This window comes from Budorcas taxicolor, chromosome 24 (genome assembly GCF_023091745.1).
Source record: "Budorcas taxicolor isolate Tak-1 chromosome 24, Takin1.1, whole genome shotgun sequence".
Taxonomy (NCBI): domain Eukaryota; kingdom Metazoa; phylum Chordata; class Mammalia; order Artiodactyla; family Bovidae; genus Budorcas; species Budorcas taxicolor.
In genome coordinates, this window is record NC_068933.1 from 36,735,615 (window position 1) to 36,761,430 (window position 25,816).

The 25,816-nt window shown below is 45.5% G+C and overlaps 1 protein-coding gene across 2 annotated transcripts in view; it reads right to left on the reverse strand.

The window, feature by feature from the left end:
- The window catches only part of SLC20A2 (solute carrier family 20 member 2), a 110,443-nt gene that overhangs the window by 66,340 nt on the left and 18,287 nt on the right, over nucleotides 1-25,816 (reverse strand). Inside the window, exon 1 of one of the 2 annotated variants that reach the window (XM_052661408.1) lies at nucleotides 8,935-9,154. The exons of the other annotated variant lie outside the window; for it this stretch is intronic. The gene's annotated coding sequence lies outside the window, so the exon portion shown is untranslated. Of the gene's footprint in view, nucleotides 1-8,934; nucleotides 9,155-25,816 lie in introns of those variants that run through there. 2 annotated transcript variants of the gene reach the window in all.

A 25,816-nucleotide genomic window follows, 5' to 3' on the forward strand; every position in this document is an offset into this window, starting at 1 on the left:
TGTCAAGCTTTTCTACCTGGCCAAAGAAGTCTCTTCTGGATTAGACTTCAAGTCATTTTTCTTCAAGTCAAAATTCTGGATTCCATTAATTGTTACTGACAAGGCTCACAGAGCCTGAAGACATTATGACTTAAAGGACGGGGGAATATCAGAAAAATGTCCACAAAAGTAGAGATGGCAAAAACCAGGCCTGACAGAGGAGGTGTCAGGGTGGGCGTGCTGCCTGCCAGGTGCCCAGGGATTCTCGGCTCTACTCGGCAGGCTGAGGCAAAAAGTGATGGGCCATCCCAGCACGCCCCCATCCCTGCTCCAGCGCCACTTCAATTTCAGGTCAGGTTGAAAGCAATCCCTCTTTCTTTTAGAAACCTTCACACTCGTTGATGAGTTCCTTTATAATTCCCAGCCACCTCGCTATGCTGAGTACAACCACACCTTCTCATTTCCGATTCCAGTCTTCAGAGAAAAGACAGAAACAAACACACAAACAAACAAAACAGATGAATACACAAGCAAAAAAAAACCCAAAAAGGAAGAAAATGAACTCGGTCCAAGTTTTTAAGCCAAGATTCAATGACCCTTTCCCTGGACAGCCATCAGCTTCCTGCCTTTTCTAATGGAGTTAGAGCCTCAGGAAATACTTTTTTCTGCTTTCTCTCTTCTAAAAAGGTGCTCTCTTCCTTCTTGCCAATCAACTGGCAAAGCCTTCTGTCAATCAAACTGTAACTGCCCACTTACTCGTCTTGATGCGAGTCTGTGCTCCCACTCAACGCAGGAGGAATCTGTGACTCAATGCAAGTTGGACCCATCTGGCAGCGAGGATACGCTGATGTGGCCGCCATCAGCATATCCTCACCAGGAACAGAGCTCCATCCACTGGCTATCTGACTATTTGGGTTAAACGGTTCACCCACTGCTCCTTTGCCCTCCCCTGCCCAGAGAAAAAGATGATAAATCCATGTGGGATATGTCTTTACTTCCTGGGGAAGGCGAGAGCATGGAGAAGGATTACAAGATTATTCCAACCATACCGTTGCAGGAGAAAGAGGTGAAGATGATGAAGAAAGCAAGGCGAGGATGAGGAGGATGCTCCTTTAAGAAGGAAACCTGAAAAACCAGCTCTCTGGGCTCCCAGGACTCTGGGAAAGACTCCTGAGGAGTAACAAAGGCTCTGAACCAAAGGTTAGGCCACAGTGTGATCCATCTGGCTTCTGGAGGCACTTTTGCTTTAAGTTTAAGGTTATCAGTCTTGTTGAAAGTGGATTCAACTCAACCTCCACCCAGACCTCTGTCCCCAAGTGAACCTGGTGATGGATCCATTCATTCTGGTCAAGGCTTAGTGTTTGAACAGACTTCAAAGGGAGACCTTTGCCACAGCCATCAAAAGTATTTATTCTTTCATGTCACTATACAAAGTGGGTAGAAAGGGAGGCCTCCTGTTAAGGCTCAAGAATTTCTTAAATCAAGTACCACCAGTACCAAAACAATTCCCCCAATTACCCTTCCGATTAGGCCATAAGGACACGCTGGGAACATCTGGCAGAAGTAACGTAGCAGCAGATGCTCTCTTACACCGTTATCACCTCGGTTAACGCTGCCAAGATGCACGCAGAGGCCACACAGTAAGTGCTGCGTAAATACGACCCAAAGCCCGCGGCCATGGTTCCACCCTCCGCTATTCTGGGCCTAAGTGAATAATCTTAATGCTAGATGTACTATTTTAATGACTTTTAAAAAAATGTTTTATTTGCCAGCTCCCTGCCTTCCCTCTCTACATAACACTGCTGCTGCTGCTGCTAACTCGCTTTAGTCGTGTCCAACTGTGTGCAACCCCAGAGACGGCAGCCCACCAGGCTCCACTGTCCCCGGGATTCTCCAAGCAAGAACACTGGAGTGGGTTGCCACCTCCTCCAATGCATGAAAGTGAAAAGTGAAAGGGAAGTCGCTCAGTCGTGTCCGACTCTTAGCGACCCCATGGACTGCAGCCTACCAGGCTCCTCCGTCCATGGGATTCTCCAGGCAAGAGTACTGGAGTGGGGTGCCATTGCCTTCTCCGTGAACCTGGCCAAACTGAGATTCGTGGGACAGTTCACGGAACCTCTGGAGCACTGAGGTCACAAGGCAGGCCCTTGCCGGATGCCTTTTGCCTGTGCCTGGAACATGTATGCCCAGTGGTTCCTGACCTTCTGTGACCCCATGGAGCGTAGCCCGCCAGGCTCCGCTGTCCATGGGACTCCCCAGGCAAGAATACTGGAGTGGGTTGCCATTTCCTTCTCCAGGGGATCTTCCCAACCCAGGGATGGAACCCATGTCTCCCTGCATTGGTAAGCAGGTTCTTTACCACCAGCACTACCTGGGAAGCCCAATATACATATAAACGTTTTGGTACATACAGAAAAGAAGAAAGTGAAACAAGGAACACTGCTAGCCCACCCCTGCGAGATGACCACTGTTTCTGTGCACACTTGGGTGTGCTCGCTTTATCCACAGGGGGAGGTATTAATTACATAAGCCACAGAGAAGCCACTGATGAATCAAACAAAATATAAAAGTCAAAATAAAAATGAATTACGACAGTTCTGTTTTGAAAAGAAAGGTTTTCGTTATTTCACAACTCATATATGCTCACTGAAGAAAAAAGCCTAAAATACAGGTAACCAGGAAGCCAGGGGAAAACGTGAGCTCATTCCTATAGCTAACTGTTGTTATATTGGGGGCACTGCATTCTTTTTCATGTGCATATAAATGCCTTCCTTTTAAAAAAGGAATTAAAGCTATGAATACCCATTTAAAAATATTTTCCATTCGAAAAATGAGCTGATACTTCTGTTTTTTTGTAACCTGCTAGTTTTACTCCATATATATCCAATACCATCATTTCAAACAGCTGCAGCATGCTGCAATACGGGGCAGGACCATAAATTACTTGGCTTCCCTGGTGGCTCAGATGGTAAAGAACCTGCCTGTGATGTGGGAGACCCGGGTTTGATCCCTGGGTCAGAAAAATCTCTTAGGGAAAGGAATGGCTACGCACTCCAGTATTCTTGCCTGGAGAATCCCATGGACAGAGGAGCCTGGCAGGCTATAGTCCATGCACCTTATTAGGTTGTTTCTGGGGATCTTTTAATTGTTAGGTCATTAGTTCTTTCTAATTAAAAACTAAGGAGTTTACCTTTTCTCTCCTTTCAAAGTAGTTACATTTTTTGATTCAGCAACTGCCATGAGATAAAGCTAATCCCAAATGACCTAACCATTCTCATTTTTAATGACACACCTGTGGACTAGATACGACTGACTTTAGAAACAAAATCATTGTTGCCAGGGTGAAAATACCCAAAGAAAGACTTTTCCGTCACTTTTTTTTGTATAGAAATGAAAATAGCCTTTGCCTGCTATCGTGAAGAACCAAATCAACTAGCCACTGGGCATTTCCTCTATTGGACATATAGTTACTGAGAGTTTAGGAGTTTAAAAGACAGTATGTTCAATTCAGGGGCAGATTCAAGGCGTTCAAAGTCGGCTGTCTCTGCTTCTGAACTGCTGAGATAAAACCTGAGTTTTCTGGGTGCAACCAGAATATGGACCAGGCCTCACATATGGTGTGCGTGACACGTGACACAGATGTGGGACAGGACGGTGCACATGCCTTCACATCTGAGAAGTCAGTTTGTTCCAATGTAATGAGGTCTGAGGACTTGGTGACAACTTGCAGAATGCACCTGCCACCTCCACCCTCTGTCCGCCGTGACAGCACACATTGGAGTCCGTGCCACACTGCCCTCACCTGCAGGAATGCAGAATCCTCTGCAAATGCATAACTGAGAACAAATGCTGAGGGTGCCCCTGTTCCAGCTCTCAGGGCCGAGCTCTGGGCCTCCGGGCCGGGCCCAGGCTGGACACGACCTCTCTGGGGACAGCAGCTCACTCCCGCTGTGACACTTTCTAGGCAGCACTGTCAGAACGTGTCCTCAGGGAACCCTCCCTCCACTCGGATCGCAGAGAGCGCTGACTGTCCCAAATGCCATACAGGGTGTAACAGACGGACAGACACACTCTCCGGAGTTTCTGCTTTCCACCCCAGAGCACTCCTTCACGCAAATCACACAGGAAGAATGTACAAAAGGGCAAAGACCACGAAATTGAGATGCATCTGTATTACGTGCAAGATGGAGGGCGGGGAGGGACGCTTAGGAGAGAGCATCTGGACTGGGGAGGCAGGAACGGCGAGCCACCCGACTCTAGGTTATTCATCACGTGGATGAAGGCAGGGCACCTATGGCCTGGGACACTACGATGGAATGACTCACTATTTATTTGCGTGAAGCACCTACTATGTGTCTGGCTGGCTGTTTGCTGCAGATGTAAACCAACAGGGTAAACAGGCCCCCATGCCCGGGCTCGGGGGAGAGCCATGAACACAATATATCGAGGTGCCCCATCTCCAGCCTCCTGGTGTCAGATGGAAGGCCCCGTGCAAGCATGGGTCAGCATTCCCGCAGTGCAAGGGCCACAGATGGGGGAGTGGGGTAGGGCCACACTCCCTGCCCAGCCTCCTTGCTTCTGAAAGGGAGACGAGTCCCCCCTTCCATGGGGACTGTCACAACAGCCTGTGACGTGGAGGGGCCACAAGCTAACACCAAAGGGCCCCCATACAGAGCAGAGATGGCGACACCTGATAGCTCAGCATGACTGCATCAGGCTCTCATCTGCTCCCCATCTGGCGTGGGCAGGGTCCTAACTACTGAGCTCACAGAAGTAACTGCCAAACTCTCCTGGCTAATCATCAGTCTTCTCGAAGTGACAGGAGACGCAGAGAGGAGGGAAGGCTGGCGGGGATTCGGACAGGTCGTTTAACTCCTGACTTCCGACGGAATACTGAAAGCCCTGCAAACCCAGGTTTCAACGGCTTCAGGAAAACAGCTTACCTCTTCCAGTACCCCAATTCCCCATTTTATAACACTCTTCTCTCTGTACACCTTGTCCAGGGGTCCTCCAACTTCATCCGAATCACTTGGGGAGTGAGTTAAAACACAGATTGCTGGGCCCTCCCCCCTCCCCAAAGTTTTTGAATCAACAGGTCTTGGGTGGGGCCTGAGAATGCACATTTTTCACTAGCTCCCAGGTGGGGCTAAGGCTGGCTACACGACGAGAACCACGGTTCTACCCTAATCATCACTGGACCAAACCCTTACATCCTCAACAGAGCTGGACACCAGCTGGCCTCTGTCCCTGGGCCCTGGAATACAGATGCCGGACTAACAATTCAAGAGTCCCCTTGGTCATTTTTTTCCCCTCCTGGCTAAATAATAGAAGTTCCTAACATCTTTTATAGCCATCGTTTTTCAACCCTTTAATCATTTCTGAGGTTCTCTGTCGAGCTCTCTCTGAAGCCCTTTTAGCTGTGGGGCTGTGAACTAGGCCTGGAGCCTTAGTCAGAAATGGGATGAGGTTGAACATAAAGGGAAAATGACTCATACCACATCCTCCTGGGTATTAATCTCTTGCACCCGCGCCTGCCTTATGAGTGCCCTCTGATTCATGCCATTCTGACTCCTTCATGGGCTGCAGTAACACCAGGCGGACCTTCATAAACGCCTTTCTTTCAAGAAGCTCAAAGCCCTTCTCTAACTAATGTAACAGTTGACCCAACATCCCCAACTGGGCTAACTAACCTGTTCAATTGTGTATCCGTTTTTAAGAGGGAGAGAAAGTCTGGAAGCCAAATATCAGATTTCTACCCAAATATCACTGTATGGAGAAAGATGCTCCTTACATTTATATGTTCGAACATGTATGTGGTTCATGTATAGGCTAGATGGCGCTCTGGATGTTTCTGGGGGTAATAATGGAGCTAATAGGAGCTTCCAGGTGGCTCAGTGATAAAGAATCCACCTACCAAGGCAGGAAACACAGGAGATACAGGTTCGATCCCTGAGTTGGGAAGATCCCCTGGAGGAGAAAATGGCAAGCCACTCCAGTATTCTCGCTGGAAAATCCCACAGACAGAGGAGCCTGGCGGGCTGCAGTCTCTGGGGTCGCGAAGAGTCGGACACGACTGGGCAGCTGAGCACGTGTGTCAAGCTGCCTGCTCTGCAGGTGAACAGCAGGCACTTTCCGGCTGCAGGTGAGACTCCCGATCCCCTTCCCCGTGTGGGACTCGCCACAGTGACCCTGGGCCGTGGACCGGGCCCTGGGGGCCTCTCACCTCCATCCCTTCCCTAGCTGCTGGGAGAGACAGGGATGCAGGGCCCGGCGGCACTGCTGGCCGGAGCCCAGAGGGAGAGAGCAGCCCACGGCCCCCGCCCCCGCCCCCACCCCACGTGTCCTCCGTCTCTTCTGCTAGTTCACTCAGTGTCAAGTTGGGCCCGCGCTCTGCATCTGCGTCCCCCCTGACACGAGCACGTGGGCTCCTGGAGTATAGGAACTACGCTTTCTTTGTGCATTGTATGGCTCTGGGGGTGCTTCATACATGCTAAATAACAACAGTCTCTCAGCACGTCCAGGAGCTCTTGGCATTCCTGCCGGGGCCCAGATCCTATTACCATACCCTTGTGCCCGAGACCCACAGTGCGGAAGACACCCTCTGCTCGCTGCTCCTTTCATGCCAGATGAAACAGTGGAAAACTCAGTGGATCAAGCCCTATTCCTGCAAGGTTTCCTTCTGAAAGAGAACATTCTAGAAGTGCGATCACTGAGCACCTGCATTGGGCTCCCAATCAAAGGGCAACCTGTTAGATCATTTCAGTTCCCTTCTGGCCACGCTGACAGTAAAGGGGACCCAGAGAGAAGGCGCCTCTCTGCATTCCCGAAAACTCCTCAAAGCTTCAGAGCAGAAGGCTCTTCTCTAGGAATGAAATCCCAGGAAGAGCAATCTCCTGTGATCAGGAGTTGTCAGAGCCGCCGGGGCTAGGACTATTTTAAGAGGGGGAGGCTGAGGACAGGAGGGCAGGTGGCCAGGGTGAGCAGCTTAAGCAGGGCTAGAGGACACACGTGCAGAGTCAAGTGCAGAGGAGCGACGGGCAGCACAGGTGTGTCTGACACACGGCTACACACGGTTGGAGCCACAGGCTCCGGGGTCCTTCCCCAGGCCACAAAGCTGCCCGTGTTTCTCAGCATCTGGACCTCCTGCTGGTGACTGTGAGTTGAGCTCACTGTGATTGGTCACTACCAAGGTCACAGTCAAGGTCACAAGCAGTCTGGAGTCTCTTCCCAAGAGGGTACCGAGACCCCCGTCCCTGCCCGGGAGAGCCCTTCCTTTCCCTAGGCACTGGTGAGCCGCAGGAGGAGGGTCTCTGCTCCAGCAAACCCTCCTGACATTCCCACACCAACACTGACATCACCTCCAGTCCTGGATCACTCTCTCACGGCACATAAATCACGAAAACAAACACTCGGAAAGTGTTTACGAGCATTTTAGCAACTCCTCCTAAAAGAACATATGCTTCCTCGTAGTAAAAATACCTTGGGAAACATCCTTCTGTAAAGTTTTTTAAAAACAGACAAATCTTACATGGCTTTTTTTTGCAGGACTAAACTACAGTTGCTTGGCTGAATAATAGCTTGAGGAGGATCTAACACCCAACCACAGTGTAACTCTAAAAACACTCCACTGAGATTCTGATGGTACTTCATTAAGAGTTAAAAGAAAGAATAGGAACAGTTACTTTCTTTGGATAAAAGTATATATTCCAAAGGAAATCCTGGAACAAAGTCCCTTCAACTGCTGAAGATGACATTACAGACTTTTCTGTTATAATTGCAATGAATTTGGACGGCAAATTTCTCTTCTGCTCAATAAAAAGACTTCAGTTAGAAAAAAAAAAAAGTTTCCTTCCAAAAATAGACCAAGCACTCAGTCCTATTTTCCCGTCTTACATTCTTTTCCTACTAAATGTACCCTGAAACATTTCCTTTCATTGTTGGCACCTTGGGTTGTTGGGATTTAAAATCGGACAATACATAGTAACAAAGAAGTCTTTAAATAAAGCTTTCCAAATGGAAAAAGGCATCTGAGGGTATGCCTTCCCCTGGGCCCAGAGGATGGAACCCTGACGTCTGGCAGCATTAGAACTGTTTCATTAAAATCGACATTCCCAGAGTGGGGGAGGGAATATACATGTTAATTGATAAAGGAATTCCTGCCAGGCTCTGTGTTATAAGCAAGTTGTTTGGCATGAAGTCAGCGTCTTGTGAATTAAAACACACTCTGAACCAAGCCAGGTGATTCAGATGTAATTAAAATGATTCTCCATTAAAATCTTTAGTTTTCCTCAGTCCAAACTTAAGTTGGCAATGACTTGTTGAATTAAGAACAGTTGAGCTAGGGAATTTCCTGACCTTTGGTTAATTCTGATCCCTAACCCAATCTTCCAGAGGATAATTTCAATTACTTTTCCAAAGGCTTCCTCTTAAATTTATTTTATTTTTTAAGGGCTTCTCTTTAGACATGGGTGTATTTTGAGGCACCAAATCCTCCTTTAACAAAAACGATCTACACATTTCACAAAATTACATTTGACACTCCCATTACATCTGTACATAAACCTGTAGCTCACAGTAGGTATATCAGGAGTCCAATTTCAACATTTCCCCCCTCTAACAGTTAGGTCACCACTGAAAGTAAAGCTCAATGACACACCATTCCATTAATCAAATATTTTAACAGATAAAGTATGCAACAATGCACGGATTGCTTTTGCAAAGATAAAAATAGTAAGAATCAAATACTTTCTCTTGGGAAAGTCAAGTGAGGCAGGTTTCCTGCAGTGAGATATGTTTAAGGAAAAAGCTTTAGCCACCATTCTTAGAAGCCTCTAAGGCACTCAGCTCAGAGTTCCCCGTTTTCCCAAGAGATAAAATGACAATGGATAGCAACATGAGGGAGACCTTAGGGCGAAAAGAACAAGGAGAAATCTGAAAGATTCAGCCGGTACTTACAAGAACTTTCAAAGGAGATGGGAACTGCAATCCTTCAGAGACCGTTCTCCGGATCGCCAACACAGTCTGAGTCTAAAGTAGGCTTCTCTCACACTGGCCGAGAAGTCACATTTCAGCTTACTAACTTCTACTCGGGTAAACAGTTTTACAACTCATAGAACAAACCCCCGGCTAAAATTAACCGCACCGGCGCAGCCCGCAGGAACTCGCTGATCTGCACCATACGCGCCGGGATTTATTCACCGGGACAACGTCGGTGTCCTCTTAATGGGAGCTCCGGCCAAGGGGCGTGCCCTGCGAACAACGCAGAGCATCGTGATTATGCTAATTACTGAATGCGGTCCCCCGGTGCTATCTCCTTCCTCGCTGTTTTCACAAGTGCCGGCCCACGGAGAGGGCGAGCTCTTTCTCAGCACAGGCACTCACTGGATTTTTCAGCTCTTTCAAATCAGACAAAACTTTAGCAACAAGGTGGCAGTGCTGTGCGCTCTTCACAAGGAAAAAAGAAAAAAAACCAAGCCAAGGGACGTTCAGTCAGATTATCTACACAGCATGATCAGACCTGGTACTGTTGTTTGGTCTGCTTAAGTTGTGTTTGACTCTTTTGTGACCCCCGTGGACTGCAGCCCGCCAGGCTCCTCTGTCCATGGGATTTCCCCAGGCAAGCATACTGGAGTGGGTTGCCATTTTCTTCTCCAGGGGATCTTCCCTATCCAGAGATGGAACCTGCGTCTCCTGAATTGGCAGGCAGATTCTTTACCACTGAGCCACCAGGGAAGCCGAGATCTGGTACGGTGTGAAACTGAACAGGCATCCAAGACACATACCAATAAGTCTATCAACAAAGAACCTTAAACGAAAGCTTTTTTTTTCTCGCTACATAATGAACTAATGTCACTGATTTGCTCTCTGGCTTTGTCTTCTGCACCTCCCAAGGAGTCGCTATGAGGATGCAGGTTTACTAATAGACTACAACTGAGAATAAACATCTCAAATATTCGCAAAAGGCATCATCCTTAGCAAGAAGCATTTTGAAGCGCATTTAACTGCCTGGCTGGCTAGAACTGGTCAACTGTCCTTTATAGATGACAGACCATCTATAAATCCTGTTGAAGCTCAAGTTGACCGTTAAAGACCCCAAGTACATAGCTGATATTCAAAAGAAAATTAGAGATGACACGGAACTTTCTTTGAAAAATACAACTGCCTCAGTAAGTGCAACCTGGGTCAAGGACACCAAACTCCTTAATATCTACTCAGGATGGTTCACACTAGTTTGCTGTGGATATTTTAGTTCTTATGATATATTTTGCTCTTATTGGGTACTTCATGAGAGATATCAAGGCATGAACATCAATCAAATCTCCAAACATCTCTGGGAGATGTCATTTTCCCATTTTGTTTTTTAAACATTTGGGCAAACAGGGAAATTCAACAGCTTGTTCCACGCTTTTTGCTAAATCAACACGGGATTATTCCACCCCGCCTCCTAGCCACTCCATGGCGTGTCTTCCATATTAACTATTTAGCTATAATCCTGCAAATCTTGTCGGAGCTATTTGGTTTTCTAATTTTAAAATGTCATATGTCAGTTTGGATTTCAGGAGATTTATTCTGCTCAGCTCCCCAAATCCCAGGTCAACTGTGGCACAGGCAGGTGACGGAACTGCAAGACTTGACCCTGTCCTTTCGAAGCACCGGCCCATGTGGCACGCCACCCGAAGCGGCGAACGGCTTGGTTTTCACTGGCATGAGCACAATCCCCCTCCCGGCTGTTTACAAAAACTGTGGGCTGCCAGTCTGGGTGTTTCCACCCCCAGAGCCCAGCTTTAGGCAGCGGAAGCCAGGACTTGCTCACCCCCCATGAGATGGTAGCTGTCTGCGCTCATCAACCACCCCAACCCAAGTCCCTGCAGTGGGGCACCCCACCCTGAGCCCAGAGGAAAGAAGTTGGTACTTATCAAAGATGGCTGACCTCGGATGAATACGATCAATTCTCTGTGATCCACTGCGAACTTACTCTGGAATTCTCAACACCAAAGGAGGACATCGTGAGGCTATTTTCGATACAGTGATCCTTAACTTACTATGTCATAGTGCAGTCAAAGAGTTTCTAAGCCAAACAGTACTTCTTCCCTCAACAAACAACAATGCCAATATACCATAAGCACCTATGCACTGAATCTGGCATCAGAGAGAAACAGGGAGTGGACCCCACGTCCCTGACGCTGAAGGCAGGGGACGCTGGGCAGTGCTCCAGTTCTTCACATGTCAAGTATGCTGAGTGTGACTACACTTTTCTTTCAACAGTGGCCACACCTGTCCCAAGATCCAAGAACTGAAACATTCCAAAGTAAATAGCGTATCTTCCAGTGTCCATGAGTCACCCTGCTGTTTCCTTTTCATTAGTGAGAAGAATGGAGAAGTCAACTGTACTCTGTCCTGGGCATACCTATGACAGGAGAGAGAGATCTCTGTGCATCATTTAAAAGCAAGGGAAAACCCTCCTGTTCGAGGTCACACACTGTGGGGCGGGGGGAGGGAGGCAGAGCCGTGCCAGCGAGGGGAGGTGATCTGTGGGTCTCCAGTCCAGCAGATCCAAGAAATCAAAACGAAAATTCACATTAATGAACTCACCTGGATAAGGACCCTCTGGAGCAAGCTACTTCTATAATTCAAAAATTTCCAGTCACGTTAAAAAAGTAAAAATAAACAGGTGAAATTAATTTTAATAATATTTTTAACTGAACTCCATATATCTAAGATACCATCATTTCAACATGTCACAAAGATAGCACACCTGAAACTAACCCACAACATCGTAAATCAATTATATTCCAATATAAAACATTAAAAAAAACCACATAGTGAATAGAAAAACTGCCAATGAGAGGGTGGGAGAAACGGAAAGCTGGGGAACTCAGACAAATTGAGATGGGAGGAAGATGACTTAGAACAGAGAAAGAAAGGACTAAAAAGAGGGCAGACGGACGAAACGGAGGAGAGACGGAAAGCAGAACAGAGTCTGTCCCCGGCCACGGAGTCCAGGTATGGGACCGGGTAACAAAACACTGGAACGTCCCCACCCTGGGACCCAGTGCTGCGGACCCAGGAGTCAGGAAACACAAGGCCTCTGCGCCATCCAGGAGCTCATGTCTGAGTAAGGCGGACAGACCGCCACGCCCCACCCGGCACATACACGGTTCTTGTGACCCTGAAGACGTGGCTCTGTGCTGCGTACTAGGGGAGCGCACGAGTCAGGGGGCACAATTTCATTCTGAAATGATGGTTATCTCTCATGAATGTGAATTAACTTTTTTATTCAAGTATAGTTGGTTTACAGTGTGCGTTCATTTCAGGTGTTCAGCAATGTGATTCAGTTATAACATATTCTTTTTCAGATTCCCTTCCTATGCAGGATATTAGAGGATATTGGGCATAGTTCTCTGTGCTAATATATAGTAGGTCTCTGTTATCTATTTTGTATATATGTATATATTTATATGGTATGTACATGCTACTCCCAAAGCCCTGATTTATCCCTCTCCCCTAAAATTTTAAATATATGTCTTAGGCCATCTCAGGATTCTGCATTTTATTTTGAAATCTCCAAGAGTCACAGAGAGATTAATTATTCTAACATATTTTTAAAAAGGACATCTGGAACCGGCAGTAAAGTTTCCTCTCTGAGGTATTCATCATCTTCAAATTAAACCTGGTGATTTAGTCCAACTAGTGAAGGGACAGGGTGGGAAAGAAGCAGAAAAGGGGAAAAATTCACATTTCATGATCACCAGTTTTTCAGAGGATGGCATGAAGAGTACTCAATGTCTTCATGCTCAACAAAAAAAAACAAACAAAAAATCATCACCAGTCCACTGGGGAGAAAGTCAGAAAGATCTGAGTTCAAAAGGCAGCTCCTAACCCGCCTGCTTGACCTTGGGCACCACTCTGACCTGGGGCACATCAGCTGACCTGTATGAGTCCACTTCCCCGCCCGCCCCGTAAAACAGAGGCGGCGGTGTGACATCAAGGGGCAGCAAGGACTCCGGCCACTGGCGCCCGCCGGGCCCAGGCTCCCAGTAAACTGCCGCCTTTACACACACAGCCCCCGACTGGGACGTTACTGAGGGAGGGTAAGAGGCTTCCTGCTTTGACAGTTCAAAGCTTCAAAGAATAAAAGGCTGAAAGGGGCTCCAAATCGTGACGTGCTGCAGGGAAGCTAGGGCCTGTAAACTCGGCTCTGAAAACTCTGCGCCTGGGCAGCCGGCTCAGGTCTCCTCCACTCCAGCAGCGCATGCTGGGAGCCGAGGGCTGGCTCAGAGCCAAGGGACACTGAGCGACCACTCACACAAGTCCCATGTCCGGGCAATGGGACCGTAACAGCCCCCTATCAGCTCCCACTTCCCTGGACCCACACCGACTCTGGGCTTGGTCTGCGGGGCAACAGCAAGCATAAGCCAGAGACTTGAGTGCAGGCCCGGGGTGGGGGAGCCGGCCCCCGCTCCAGCTGCACTTCAGGGCACCGAGACCACCCCTGGACGCCCACCTAACCTTCTGAGGGTAAGACCACGTGGGGCACAGACTTGCCATCTGCAGCCCCACCACAGCCAGCCCAACGATGGCCCCCACAGGCTTGGAGACCACCCCAGGCCAGGTGGCCCCAGCCAGGCTGCCAGCTGACTTCAGAGACCCACTGGCTAGCTCCATCCAACCAGAAGAGTCACCCCGGTGACCCACGGAACCGTGAGACTTCAGGCTTGCTTTTCCCGGGTGCTAGAATTAGAAGGCCTGTTACACAGCAAAAGCTCACAGACACACAATCTCCAAAAGGTCTGTAAACAGTCCATCCCTTTACTTTCCAATGAAACCCTCTCAGACTAATCTGTGTCTATCTTACTCTTAAAAACGCACAATTCTTTTTTAAAAAACCCACAATTCTGATTACTACGATTACTTTGTCATATCCACCAGCACGTTACTCAAACTAAAATGAAACAGTGATATGGTCTGAATGTGAAACTGCTAAAATGGTTAAGTTTAAGCTTTATTTGTTTCGTCCTATAATTAGAAACAAATATCAGGTTGGTTAAAAAGTTCATTCAGGTTTTTCTGTATCCGTTTATAGGGAAACCCAAACAAACTTTTTGGCCAAACTAATCTATGTGGCCTTCAATGCTACAGCTCTCTGCTAAAGAAATGACTTCTCGGGCTTCCCTGGTGACTATGTGGTAAAAGGAAAAAAATCTGCCTGCCAATGTAGGAGACCCGGGTTCGATCCCTGGTCTGGGGAGATCCCACATGCCGAGGTGCAGCTAAGCCCTCACACCGCAACTACTGAGCATGCCAGTGCCCTAGAGCGTGGGAGCCGCACTCGGCAACAAGAGAAGCCACAACGAGAAGGCCCCGCATCACAACTAGAGAAAGCCCGTGTGCAGCCATGAAGACCCAGTACAGCCACAAATAAATAAACAAATAAAACAGTTTTTTAAAAGATGATTTTCTATCCTGGCCTTCAGACTGATTACATGGGTGTACTTCCTGGCTGTTCAGTCCAGTCGCTCAGTGCCATCCGACTCTTTGCGACCCCATGGACTGCAGCACGCCCCGTTCACGGCTGTTCAGTCCATCTTAATACTTCAGAAATGGATTAAGAGTACCATTTACGCACACGTGAGCAGAGAAAACGGATTCAAAGAATAAACCACCTTTTCTTCTGCACTTCTGTAAGCTAAAAATATATATACATATAAGTAGCCAGTTCTTCAAGACAGTTCTTTTTTAAGACTTTGAGAGACAGTTAATTCTGCATAATTTATAACAATTGTATGAGGACTGTAAAAATAAAGGCAGCATTATTACTGCTGCTGTTTAAATACTTATTTTAGACAGTTGATCTTTTCAAGTATCTTAGAAGTCCACGGGGAAAATTGATCCTCACCATGCATTCCTAAGAGTCATCCATTTAACAGACACTTGCTAAACAACTGCTTCCTGCCATTCCAAAACCCCCAAGCATTAACAAGATTTCAGAGAACGGCAGGATGCCCAAGATTGTAGCCCAACATGGTGTTAGCGACAGTGCTGCCTTCAAGAGGCTTATAATCTGACAGAAGACATGACGGCATATATATGCACTTTCTACCATATAAGAGGGTAATCAGTAAGCATCCCAAAGGGTAAAAATCCATTCCACCAGGAATCTTCTGGTGGGGTTAGTCAAGAAAGGCACCTTGGAGAAAGTAACATGGGAATTTGCCTGCTGATAAGCTTTCAACAGCGAAAGAAGTGGAAAGAACATTATACAGAACCAGCAACATGTGCAAGTCGGAGAAAAAGGAACGCTGTGACGCATGTCTGTACCGTGTATGTCTGAGAAACGGGTTTCAGCTCTGCCAATTCACAGCTGTTTAGACCACTGATAAAGTCACTTCCTTTCTCCAAATCAACGCTGAAAAGTGTCCAATGAGAGTATGGAGGCCAGGGCAAGACTGCCCAGACTTCGTCTAGTTTCATCACTTCTAGTTTCTGGTTGCTGACTCTGGGCAATTAATTCTCTCTCTGTGCCTCAGTTTCATCATCTTTGAAGAGGGTATAACAATATACAAACTCCATAGGGTGACTATGAAGATTAGATGGGTTTATATTTGTAAAGAATGCAGAACAGTGCCTGTTGCTTAATATACAAGTGAAGTCGCTCAGTTGTGTCCGACTCTTTGTGACCCCATGCACTGTAGCCTACCAGGCTCCTCCATGCATGGGATTTTCCAGGCAAGGGTACTGGAGTGGGTTGCCATTTCCTCCTCCAAACATTCTGTTAAATAAACAAACTCACACGTTTACGCATACATAGCAAGCCAGGTAGACAGATGTGCATGAATATAGAAATACAGACATAGCTGTATCATCAAGGACAGAACCTGGTTTGTACTAGATGCCAGATTCCTATATATATATATTTTTTCCCTTTGAAGTTCACACTGTACTAGAGCACAGGGTCATATATGCCCCAGTATTAGCATCCACTCAGTTAAAAGATTGGAGACTGTCCTTCCCTCTTTCTCTTGAGGCACCAATTCTGCCTGGGAGATGCCAGGCTTACTAAACTGCTAGACAGATATAGCACGGCTGTCAGATTCAAACAAAGCTGCTCTAATGTCTCATGTAATAAAAACACTTTCAATGGAAAAACAAGCATAGGCTTATTAAGTATCATCTGAACCTCTATAATTTATTAGCATTCAAGCTAATGCAAAACAAGGAACCTTAAATCCAAGATTTCAGGGGGGAAACAAAAGCCCTGAAAAACAAGATTTTAAGCCACGTGAATCAAAAGGTGGGTTAACAAAATTCTAATTCCAGTCTAATTTGGCTTCAAGTAGTTATATATCCAAACTGAAAAATTTTTAACTGAAGTTTTATTACATGAATCTAGTAAATATGAAGCTGAATTTCCCATTTTTAAGATGAAAATACCAAAGACAGTTGACAGATTATACTAAAAGTACTTGAAAATATTCTGCTACGTTGAAAAAAGTAAACATTTCCTGTAATCTTATACTACTTGCTTAGGGACCTCTTTTTCACAGATAATATATAGGTAAAAACTTCACCTACCACAAATCAAACTGCACTGGTGAATGGAATTTGAATTAACCAGTTATGCTGAACCACTAATGATAAATGCCCCCTTCTCAGTTTATTCCATCCAATTATAGGAAAATTGTTAAGAACTGGGCAACAAGCTATTAACTTCCAAAATCTTTTGGTACGTGATCAGTCAATATTTATTTCTGTTATTTCAATCCACAAGCAATTAAATTTGTTTCAGAAGCATCTACAACTTTTTTTAGAATAAGGGTTACCCTACTTCCTAACTTGAAATTTAAGACTATCTGAGGACTGTAGGTTGTAGGCAAATTCTTTAATAAGAGTTACCCTTCTGGGTTCACTACCTGCTAACTGAGCCACCACAGGCAAGTTAACAGACTGTTGTAAAAATGAGTTAATGCACATACAACACTCAGAACGGTACTTGGCACAGATTTTTAAAAATACATATTTTACCTACATAAAATAATAAGGGGAAATTATGTTTGAACCACCTGTACATAGTAGAGAATCTATCCTACTTTGGGACTCTTTTAAGTTTTTAGAGGAAATTTGCAGGGTAAAGCTGAAAGGACCCTCATTAACAGCAGTCCAAAGTGGCAATGTTTTACAAATAATAATTTCAAGTAAGTGCTCAGGGTTCCTATATTCTATTCTCAAGCTGCCAAGCCCTCCTAAAATGCCCAAGAGTGTGTGGAAACATGACACTTGGTATCAGTTTACCAAGAGAGTTGGGAAATCAAGAATTTACTTTCTAATTTTTAATATTTTTGTTGTCAAAGGATGCAGTCCATTCCCAAGCAGACACACTGAGAAGTGGTCACTTTGGCAATAAGTGGTTCAAAATCAACAGCAAATTATAGGAGCTGAAATATTTGTAAGAGATTCCAACTTCACTTGGCTACAAGAATCCAGGAGGTTTCAATACGGGGAGAGGAGGCTCTATCTATCTCTTGAGATAGATGTACGTGATTCTGTCTCAAGCACTGTATATTTCATTTTAACAAACATTCCCATGAAGGCTCATTTTTCAAAATATCAGCGATAAGCAAAGAAGGACTAACAACTCAGCTCTCAGAACTGTAACAGCCCAGTAACTATAATAGCTGTTCTCTGAAACACAGAGACCAGCTTCTTTACAGAGACCCTGGTTCACACAAGGAAGGGTGGACAAGCAGTACTGGGGTATCTGTAGACTGTGAAACAGGAGACAATTACCCATTTTAGACCTTAATGCTCACATTGTAAGACGTGGTCTGTTCTTTTTCTTGACATTCTATTCCTGTCTCTCCAATTGCCAGGAGAGGGAACATCACCCAATTCTTTGAGTCAGATCTGTTTTTTTTAAAAAAGGCTCCCAAAAACTAACTAAAAATTAATCTTTTCAGTTTCACGACTTAAGATCTTTTCAAGTAAACTACACTGAAAGGAAGAATTCTTGATAAATTCAGATTTTTAAGGCTTAACATGGGGAACACAGCCAATATTTTATAGTAAGTATAAAGGGAACAAAGCCTTTAAAAGTTGTGAATTGCTATACTGTAGACCCGTTACTTATAAAACATTGTACAACTATACTTTAATTTTTAAAAGTTAAAAAAAAAAAACCCTCTTTTTAAACAAGATGATGGATACATAAAAGAGCAGTATATTAATAAATTCCAAGCAATACTTCGATTTTGAATAAGAAAATTTTTGTTCTCATTATTCAACTCTAAGATATGATACAGGATTACAGGATAATAAACAGCCAGTTAGACAAAGAGTATGCTAGTTGTTAATATGCAGCATATCAGAAATACATGCAAATCACGACATCAGATTAGTACTTACTGTTCTTTGTATAAGTGTTAAACAAGCCATCTCTTCTCCTAAGAGTGGAGTGGTGGACCAGTGTTCAGTAAAATAATTAGGATAAAACCTCAAACATCCTCCCACACAATATCCAAGAGAGTCTCTCTAAGATTATTTACGAAAAGTAATCTCTTTCAAAATTTAACTAATTCTGGCCACTGAAGAAAAGGAGGAGTCAATCAAATTTAAGTTATGATTCTTTAGAATGTGTTGGACAATTCTGAGACTCACTGAGAAAAAAAGCATTAAAAATAGCCAAGAGAAGGCAGCAGCTAAAACACAAAGGCCAGAGGTGAGATCAAAATTAGAAACGTATAATGTCTGGAGGGCTGTCCATATAAGGATATCTTTAAATCAGTAACTAAGTTGGGACCATCCACTGGGCAAAATAAACAGCTGCCATCATCGAAGCGGCTGACTCCATCTCTCTTTCAGAAATCTCTGGACCATCTCATGAGACAAATATGACGTGACTTTATGCTCAACAGTGTTTGGGGCTATTCTCAAAGCTGGTCTTGACTTTCCCAGTCCCACATGAGAAACACATATACACAGATCTTTCCTTTTTACAAAAGTATGAAACGGCAACAATAGCGGGGATCTCCCTGGCCTTCCAGTGATTGAGACTTCACCTTCCATGAGCGTGATGTGAATTCGATCCCTGGTCTGGGGACTGGGATGCCACATGCTTCCCAGCCAAAAAAAAAAAATCCGAAAGCATAAAACAGAGGCAGTGTTGTAGCAAATTCAAAGCAATATTAGAGGATAAAACTTCTGCCAAGCCTTCCTCACCCCATCTGCTAGACTATATTTACTTATACTCCCCAACCCCATAAATTTCCTGATCCCCGGAGTGGGCTGCTGTTTTCCTCTTTCATTATTTATTTGTTAGACTCTCAGGGAGCTTCTTAAGCTGGTACCAAGCCCAGGAGAGATGAAATAAATAAGGATCTTACCTTCTAGGAGTTCAGTGTGGTATGGCAGACCAACACAGAAATAACTAATATAGCGTAAGGCCTATGTAACAGGAATTTGCACAAGGAGGCTTGCGACTGTCTCTAGCATTGAGGGGAGGGTCTGTGATGGAGAGGACCAGGCAGAGAAAAAGCAGAAGGCATTTGAGGCAGAGAGATCAGGACAGGCAAAAGCTCAGAGTCTGTTCTAAGAACAGCAAGAACTGTGTGCCCGGAGTGTAAGTGACAGGATGTGAACGGGGGAAGAGGCGGAAGATTAGGCTGGAAAAGGCAATGACTGCGGTCCCTGCGGGCCATGCGAACTCTCATCAGCGCACCATCCTGCCGCCCTGAGGCTCTCAACTCTGGCTACATGTCAAAATCCCCTGGGAAACTTTAAGACAGAATTGATGTCTGGTATTTGCTAGTATCAATTAATTGGTCAAGATGAGGACTGGGCATTGGTGTTTTAAAAAGTCTTCTCACGTGATTCTAGCATGTGGTCGGGGTGAGAACAGCCACTACCAGGCAACAGGGAGTCAACACAACCAAGCGAGGAGGATGAGGATCCAAGAGCAACAATAATAATAATAAAAAGTTAACTGAGCAAGAGCGCAGAGCAGACCAGAGCAACTTCCCTGGTGGTCCATTGGTTAAGACGCCACGCTTCCAACACAGAGGGCATGGCTTCAATTCCTGGTCAGGAACTAGATCCCACATGCCATGGGGTGAGTCCAACAAATAAAAATGAAAAAATAAGTAAGTAAATAATATTCTAAAATTAAAAAATAAAAGAGTAGATCAGAGGCACAGAGACCAGGGGAGGAATGTCCATTTACAGGTTCCCGAATATAGACAAAGAGAGGAGTCTACGCCAGTAGTTAGTATTCACCTTCTCTGGGTCACCAACCTGTGCAAAAGTGAGTGATAAAAGTTAAAAGCCTTAAAAAAAGAAAAGCTAAAAGCCTTTTCCTAAGGAAAAATGCACATATGTCAAAAAATGTACAAATAATTTCGAGGGGTTATGAACCTCTTTTGAGTAGTGGATTCAAGTGAAGAAATCCTGACCCTAAAAGCAGTGACTAGAAGGAGGAGTGGAGAAGGCAATGGCACCCCACTCCAGTCCTCTTGCTTGGAAAATCCCACGGACGGAGGAGCCTGGTGGGCTGCAGTCCATGGGGTCGCTAGGAGTCGGACACGACCAACAGACTTCACTTTCACTTTTCACTTTCATACATTGGAGAAGGAAATGGCAACCCACTCCAGTGTTCTTGCCTGGAGAATCCCAGGGACAGGGGAGCCTGGTGGGCTCGCACAGAGTTGGACACGACTGAAGCAACTTAGAAGCAGCAGCAGCAGCAGCAGCAGGAAGAGGAGAGAGACTTGAGGTAGAATCAACAGCACTGATGACTCCCAGGTGAAGAGAAGCAACAGGGATTCGGGCTGACACCCCTACTTCCAGCTTGAGAGTCGTAAGTGATCAACTTACTTAAATGTCAGGAACGACACTAAGCGGTAACGTGTATTCGTCTCAGTGAGTCTTCCCAATTCTAGAAGATGAACTGCCATCTTATTCATCATTGAAGAAGCTGAGACTGAGAGATATTAAGGAGCCTGTCCAAGGTCAGGCAGTGTGAAATGGTGGAGCGGGAATTCAATCCCAGAGAGGAAGCCTCCAGAGCCCCCAGCATGTCTGGTGAGCAGGCCCCATTCATTAAAACAGAAGAGACAGGTGGACAGAGCAGAAGTAGGTTCAGTAGGAGAGGAGGAAGGGGCAGGGGAGGGAATATACACATTACCTTGAGATATGCCACATTCAAGATGGTACAAGACGTATCAGTGACATTATCTGCTGAATCAGGAAAAAAAAAAAAAAGAAAGGAGCTCAAGGGGGTACAGTGGAAGACACAGCCGTAGAATGTTTAGGGAGCTCCCTAAACACATGCTAAGTCCCAGCACGGGCTAAGTGCAGCTCTGCAGGTGTGTGTGCTACCCTTTCCTCTCTGCAAGTGAGCAAACAAGACTTGGGAAAGCAGGGTCACCAAGCCAGCAGGTGGCACAGCCCACCCCTAACCTAACATCTCTGGCACCAGACAAAGGAGTGGAAACCCTGGTCCTAAGTGGCAGCAGCTCCCACCCTGTTCTAAAACCACTAGTGTGAGATACAGGTTTTTTTTTTCCTTTCAAAACTTTATATTAAAAAACTTGACAATATTTACTTCTACCTTTCCATCCTTTATTTCTAAAGGATTCTGACATTGTTTCAATTATTTGAGCGACAATAAGAGATATCTGCGTCTCAACCAAGTGAAGTATCAGAGCTACACTTCCGCAGGGCAGTGTGCAGACTCAGGTGCAGGCTTGTGTAGACAACAAGCAGGACACAAATTCCGCACAGAGCTTTTATCATCCGAGTCAGGATTCAGAACAATTAGCCCAATGGAGATAAGTGTCCTGTGTTCCCCGAGGCCACAATGAAGCCAGGAAGTGGTGAAATTTCCTTTTTTACTCTTTTTGTAGCATGAAAAGAATGTGGCTTTTCTCCTCTCTAAAGAAACAAAAATAAACTCTTAAACCATACACTACAAGTCTAGACTAGTTACTTCAGGTTTAACAGTGGAATAATTTGTGCACTGCACGTTTCAGATATAAACCTGTTACAGTTCAACATTTCGGCACCTTTAAAAATACCTGTACTGGCAGTCACGTAGCCTTTGAGTTAAAAGCATCAAAAAAGTACTTTAAAAGAGCCTGCAACATTATCCTAGAATTTTCTCCTCTTCTAGAATTCAGGTACCCGAGGGAAGAAATACGATGATCCAATGAAAAGGGTACTGAAGTCCTACAGCACAACCTCTCACTCACAGCACGATTCCTTCCAGAGCCCCGGTCCTGGCCACCCATCACTAGGCTGGAAGTCATGGCTTTCCAGGGCCCCACCCCATCACTGGAGACCTCTCACTAGGTGCTTGTGCTGCGTACTGCGCTTACTCACTCAGTCGTGCCCGACTCTTTGAAACCCCATGGGCTGTAGCCCACCAGGCTCCTCTGTCCATGGGGATTCTCCAGGCAGGAACACTGGAGTGGGTTGCCATGCCCTCCTCCAGGGGAATCTTCCCAACTCAGGCACTGAACCCAAGTCTCCTGCATTCCAGGAGGATTCTTAACCGGCTGAGCCACCAGGGAAGCCCTCACTAGAGCTCAGATGAAGTCAATATCCTTTGCCTTGTGATTTCCGTTCATCAGATATTCACCAAGCACCTGAGATCCACAGCACAAGCTCTGCAAACCACCTTCTGGTCCTGGCGGTCCTTTCTCTGCGCTGCTCTCACACCCTCTCCCTCTGCTCCAATAACAAACTCCCCGCCCCCCCGGGGGATCCTCAGTGTCTCCACTTCTCAGCCCATCACCCATCTCCTTGCTCTGCTAGTGTCTCAGCGAAGCGTGGGTCACAGGCGTCAACACAACCACCAGGTGTGGCCTAACGCCTGTTTTTAGCAGCTGCATCACAGAGAGGCTTGCAGAAGCCTGTGGTCAAATAAACTCTAGCTGATCTTCTCAGGTGGAGAAGGCAATGGCACCCCACTCCAGTACTCTGGCCTGGAAAATCCCATGGATGGAGGAGCCTCTGTGAGCCAATCCTCGACTCCTGCAGATGCTTCCTCTTGCTGATTTTATTTAGAACGCTGCCACAAGCTATCCAGATGATTCTGAATCGAGTCTGCTCTGTATGGCACTAGTCATCTCTCCTAGGTTGATGTCATCTGGAAAGTTAGATAAACTTCTCTCAATCCAGTCTTTACAGAAAGAGGACACTGTGATTTAAATGTGCTATCAACAGAAACTCAAAAGTTCCCTGTGGTCCCAAAGATCCCTTTATAGAATCTTGAGGCTCAGAACTACCATTTGATTTTATCTGTTTTCAGTCTTTCTTGAGGGAACAGCTCTGCTGAAAATCTGATGAAAGCCATCACAAGGATTTGCTGTTCAGCCACTCAGCTGGGTCCTACTCTTTGCAACCCCATGGACTGCAGCACGCCAGGCTCCCCTGTCCTTTGCTATCTCCCAGAGCTTGCTCAAACTCATGTCCATCTAGTCGGTGATGCCACCCAACCATCTTGTCCTCTGCTGTCCCCTTCTCCTCCTGCCTTCAATCTTTCCCAGCCTCAGGGTCTTTCCCAGTGAGTCGGCTCTTCGCAACAGGAGACCAAAGTATTGGAGTTTCAGCTTCAGCATCAGTCCTTTCAGTGAATATTCAGGGTTGATTTCCTTTAGGATTGACTGGTTTGATCTCCTTGCTGTCCAAGGGACTCTCAAAAGTCTTCTCCAGCACCACAGTTCGAAAGCATCAGTTCTTTGGCGCCCAGCTTCTTTATGGTCCAACTCTCACATCCGTACTCAACTACTGGAAAAGCCATAGTTTTGACTAGACAGACCATCGTCGGCAAAGTGATGTCACTGTACAGTTTTTCAGTCAACATCAGATGATTCCAGGACCTCCAGGAAGCCCATCCATTGGCCTGTTGAGGTAAAACCTTAGGAATTCTAGAAGCTATGTAAAATACCTATGGTCATTAGGATCCATTCAGAGCCATTTCCAAAACAACTGATTCTCTGTCTAATGCCCAACAATGCCCTGATGAAGCCAATTAATTGGAATTCAACTGACCTTAATTCACTAATTCTATCAGAGAAGATATACAGAAACTAAGAAATCTGAAGAAAACCAAACCACAGGTTATACGAATACTTTAGATACAAAAGTTATACATACAAAGATACGTGTTGCAACACTGTTTATGGTGGAAAAAAGGAGGGGCCATCTTGAATATCCATCCATAGGGAAATGGCTGAATAAATTATGTATGCTGAAAATGTTATTCATTTTTTGAAAACAAGAGTTAGATCTGATCTATTGATCTAGAGAAATAGCCATGACCTATTATGGAGGAAAACAAAGCTTTAGAATAATGTATTGAGTATGGTTCCAAATAGGAAAAGGAGTACGTCAAGACTATATATTATCACCCTGCTTATTTAACTTATACGCAGAGTACATCATGAAAAACACTGGGCTGGAAGAAGCACAAGCTGGAATCAAGATTGCCAGGAGAAATATCAATAACCTCAGATATGCAGACGACACCACCCTTATGGCAGAAAGTGAAGAGGAATTAAAGGCCTCTTGATGAAGGTGAAGGAGGAGAGTGAAAAAGTTGGCTTAAAGCTCAACATTCAGAAAACTAAGATCAAGGCATCTGGTCCCATCACATCATGGCAAATAGATGGGGAAACAGTGGAAACAGTGTCAGACTTAATTTTGGGGGGCTCCAAAATCACTGCAGATGGTGACTGCAGCCATGAAATTAAAAGACGCTTACTCCTTGGAAGGAAAGTTATGACCAACCTAGATAGCATATTCAAAAGCAGAGACATTACTTTGCCAACAAAGGTCCGTCTAGTCAAGGCTATGGTTTTTCCAGTGGTCATGTATGGATGTGAGAGTTGGACTGTGAAGAACACTGAGCACCATAGAATTGATGCTTTTGAACTGTGGTGTTGGAGAAGACTCTCGAGAGTCCCTTGGACTGCAAGGAGATCCAACCAGTCCATTCTGAAGGAGATCAGTCCTGGGTGTTCATTGGAGGGACTGATGCTAAAGCTGAAACTCCAATACTTTGGCCACCTGATGCAAAGAGCTGACTCCTTGGAAAAGACTCTGATGCTGGGAGGGATTGGGGGCAGGAGGAGAAGGGGATGACAGAGGACGAGATGGCTAGATGGCATCACTGACTCGATGGACGTGAGTTTGAGTGAACTCCAGGAGTTGGTGATGGACAGGGAGGCCTGGCGTGCTGCAGTTCATGGGGTTGCAAAGAGTCGGACACATCTGAGCGACTGAACTGATGATCCTACTTGAAAAGCAAAAAAAAAAAAAAAAAACCCTAACAAATCTTATGTCATTAAACATACTTTCTTCGATGTAGGAAAAGGTGCAGAAGAATTCACACCTGTGAACACGGTGGGGAGGAATGGACGTTGCTGCTCATCCCTGCACACTCTCGCTTGTTGCAAGCAAATACTGATTTTGCAAAGCAATACATTCTTAAAAGAAAAGAAACTAATAAAATTGACCACAGCATCTATAAACAGGATCTCTCACCCCGACACTTTAGGCAGGTTTTCTAAACCTATTCTGATGTCCCCAAAAGGTTTCCACCCACGGGATGCCTTGGACCAAATCTAACTTCCTTTAGACTTTTCAGTGATTCTGAGTTTCTCACCGTTTTGGTACTTGATTCACCGTCACAGGCATTCTTCTGTTATACTTATGAAAGCTGTGTTGTGTAGATTAAATGTGTCCACAGTCCACAGGTGTGATTTTTTTCCCCCCTTAGGAAAATATCCATCTCGGCAGAGCCATAAATAAAAGGGACGCAGAATCCACCAGTCTTAATACGTGG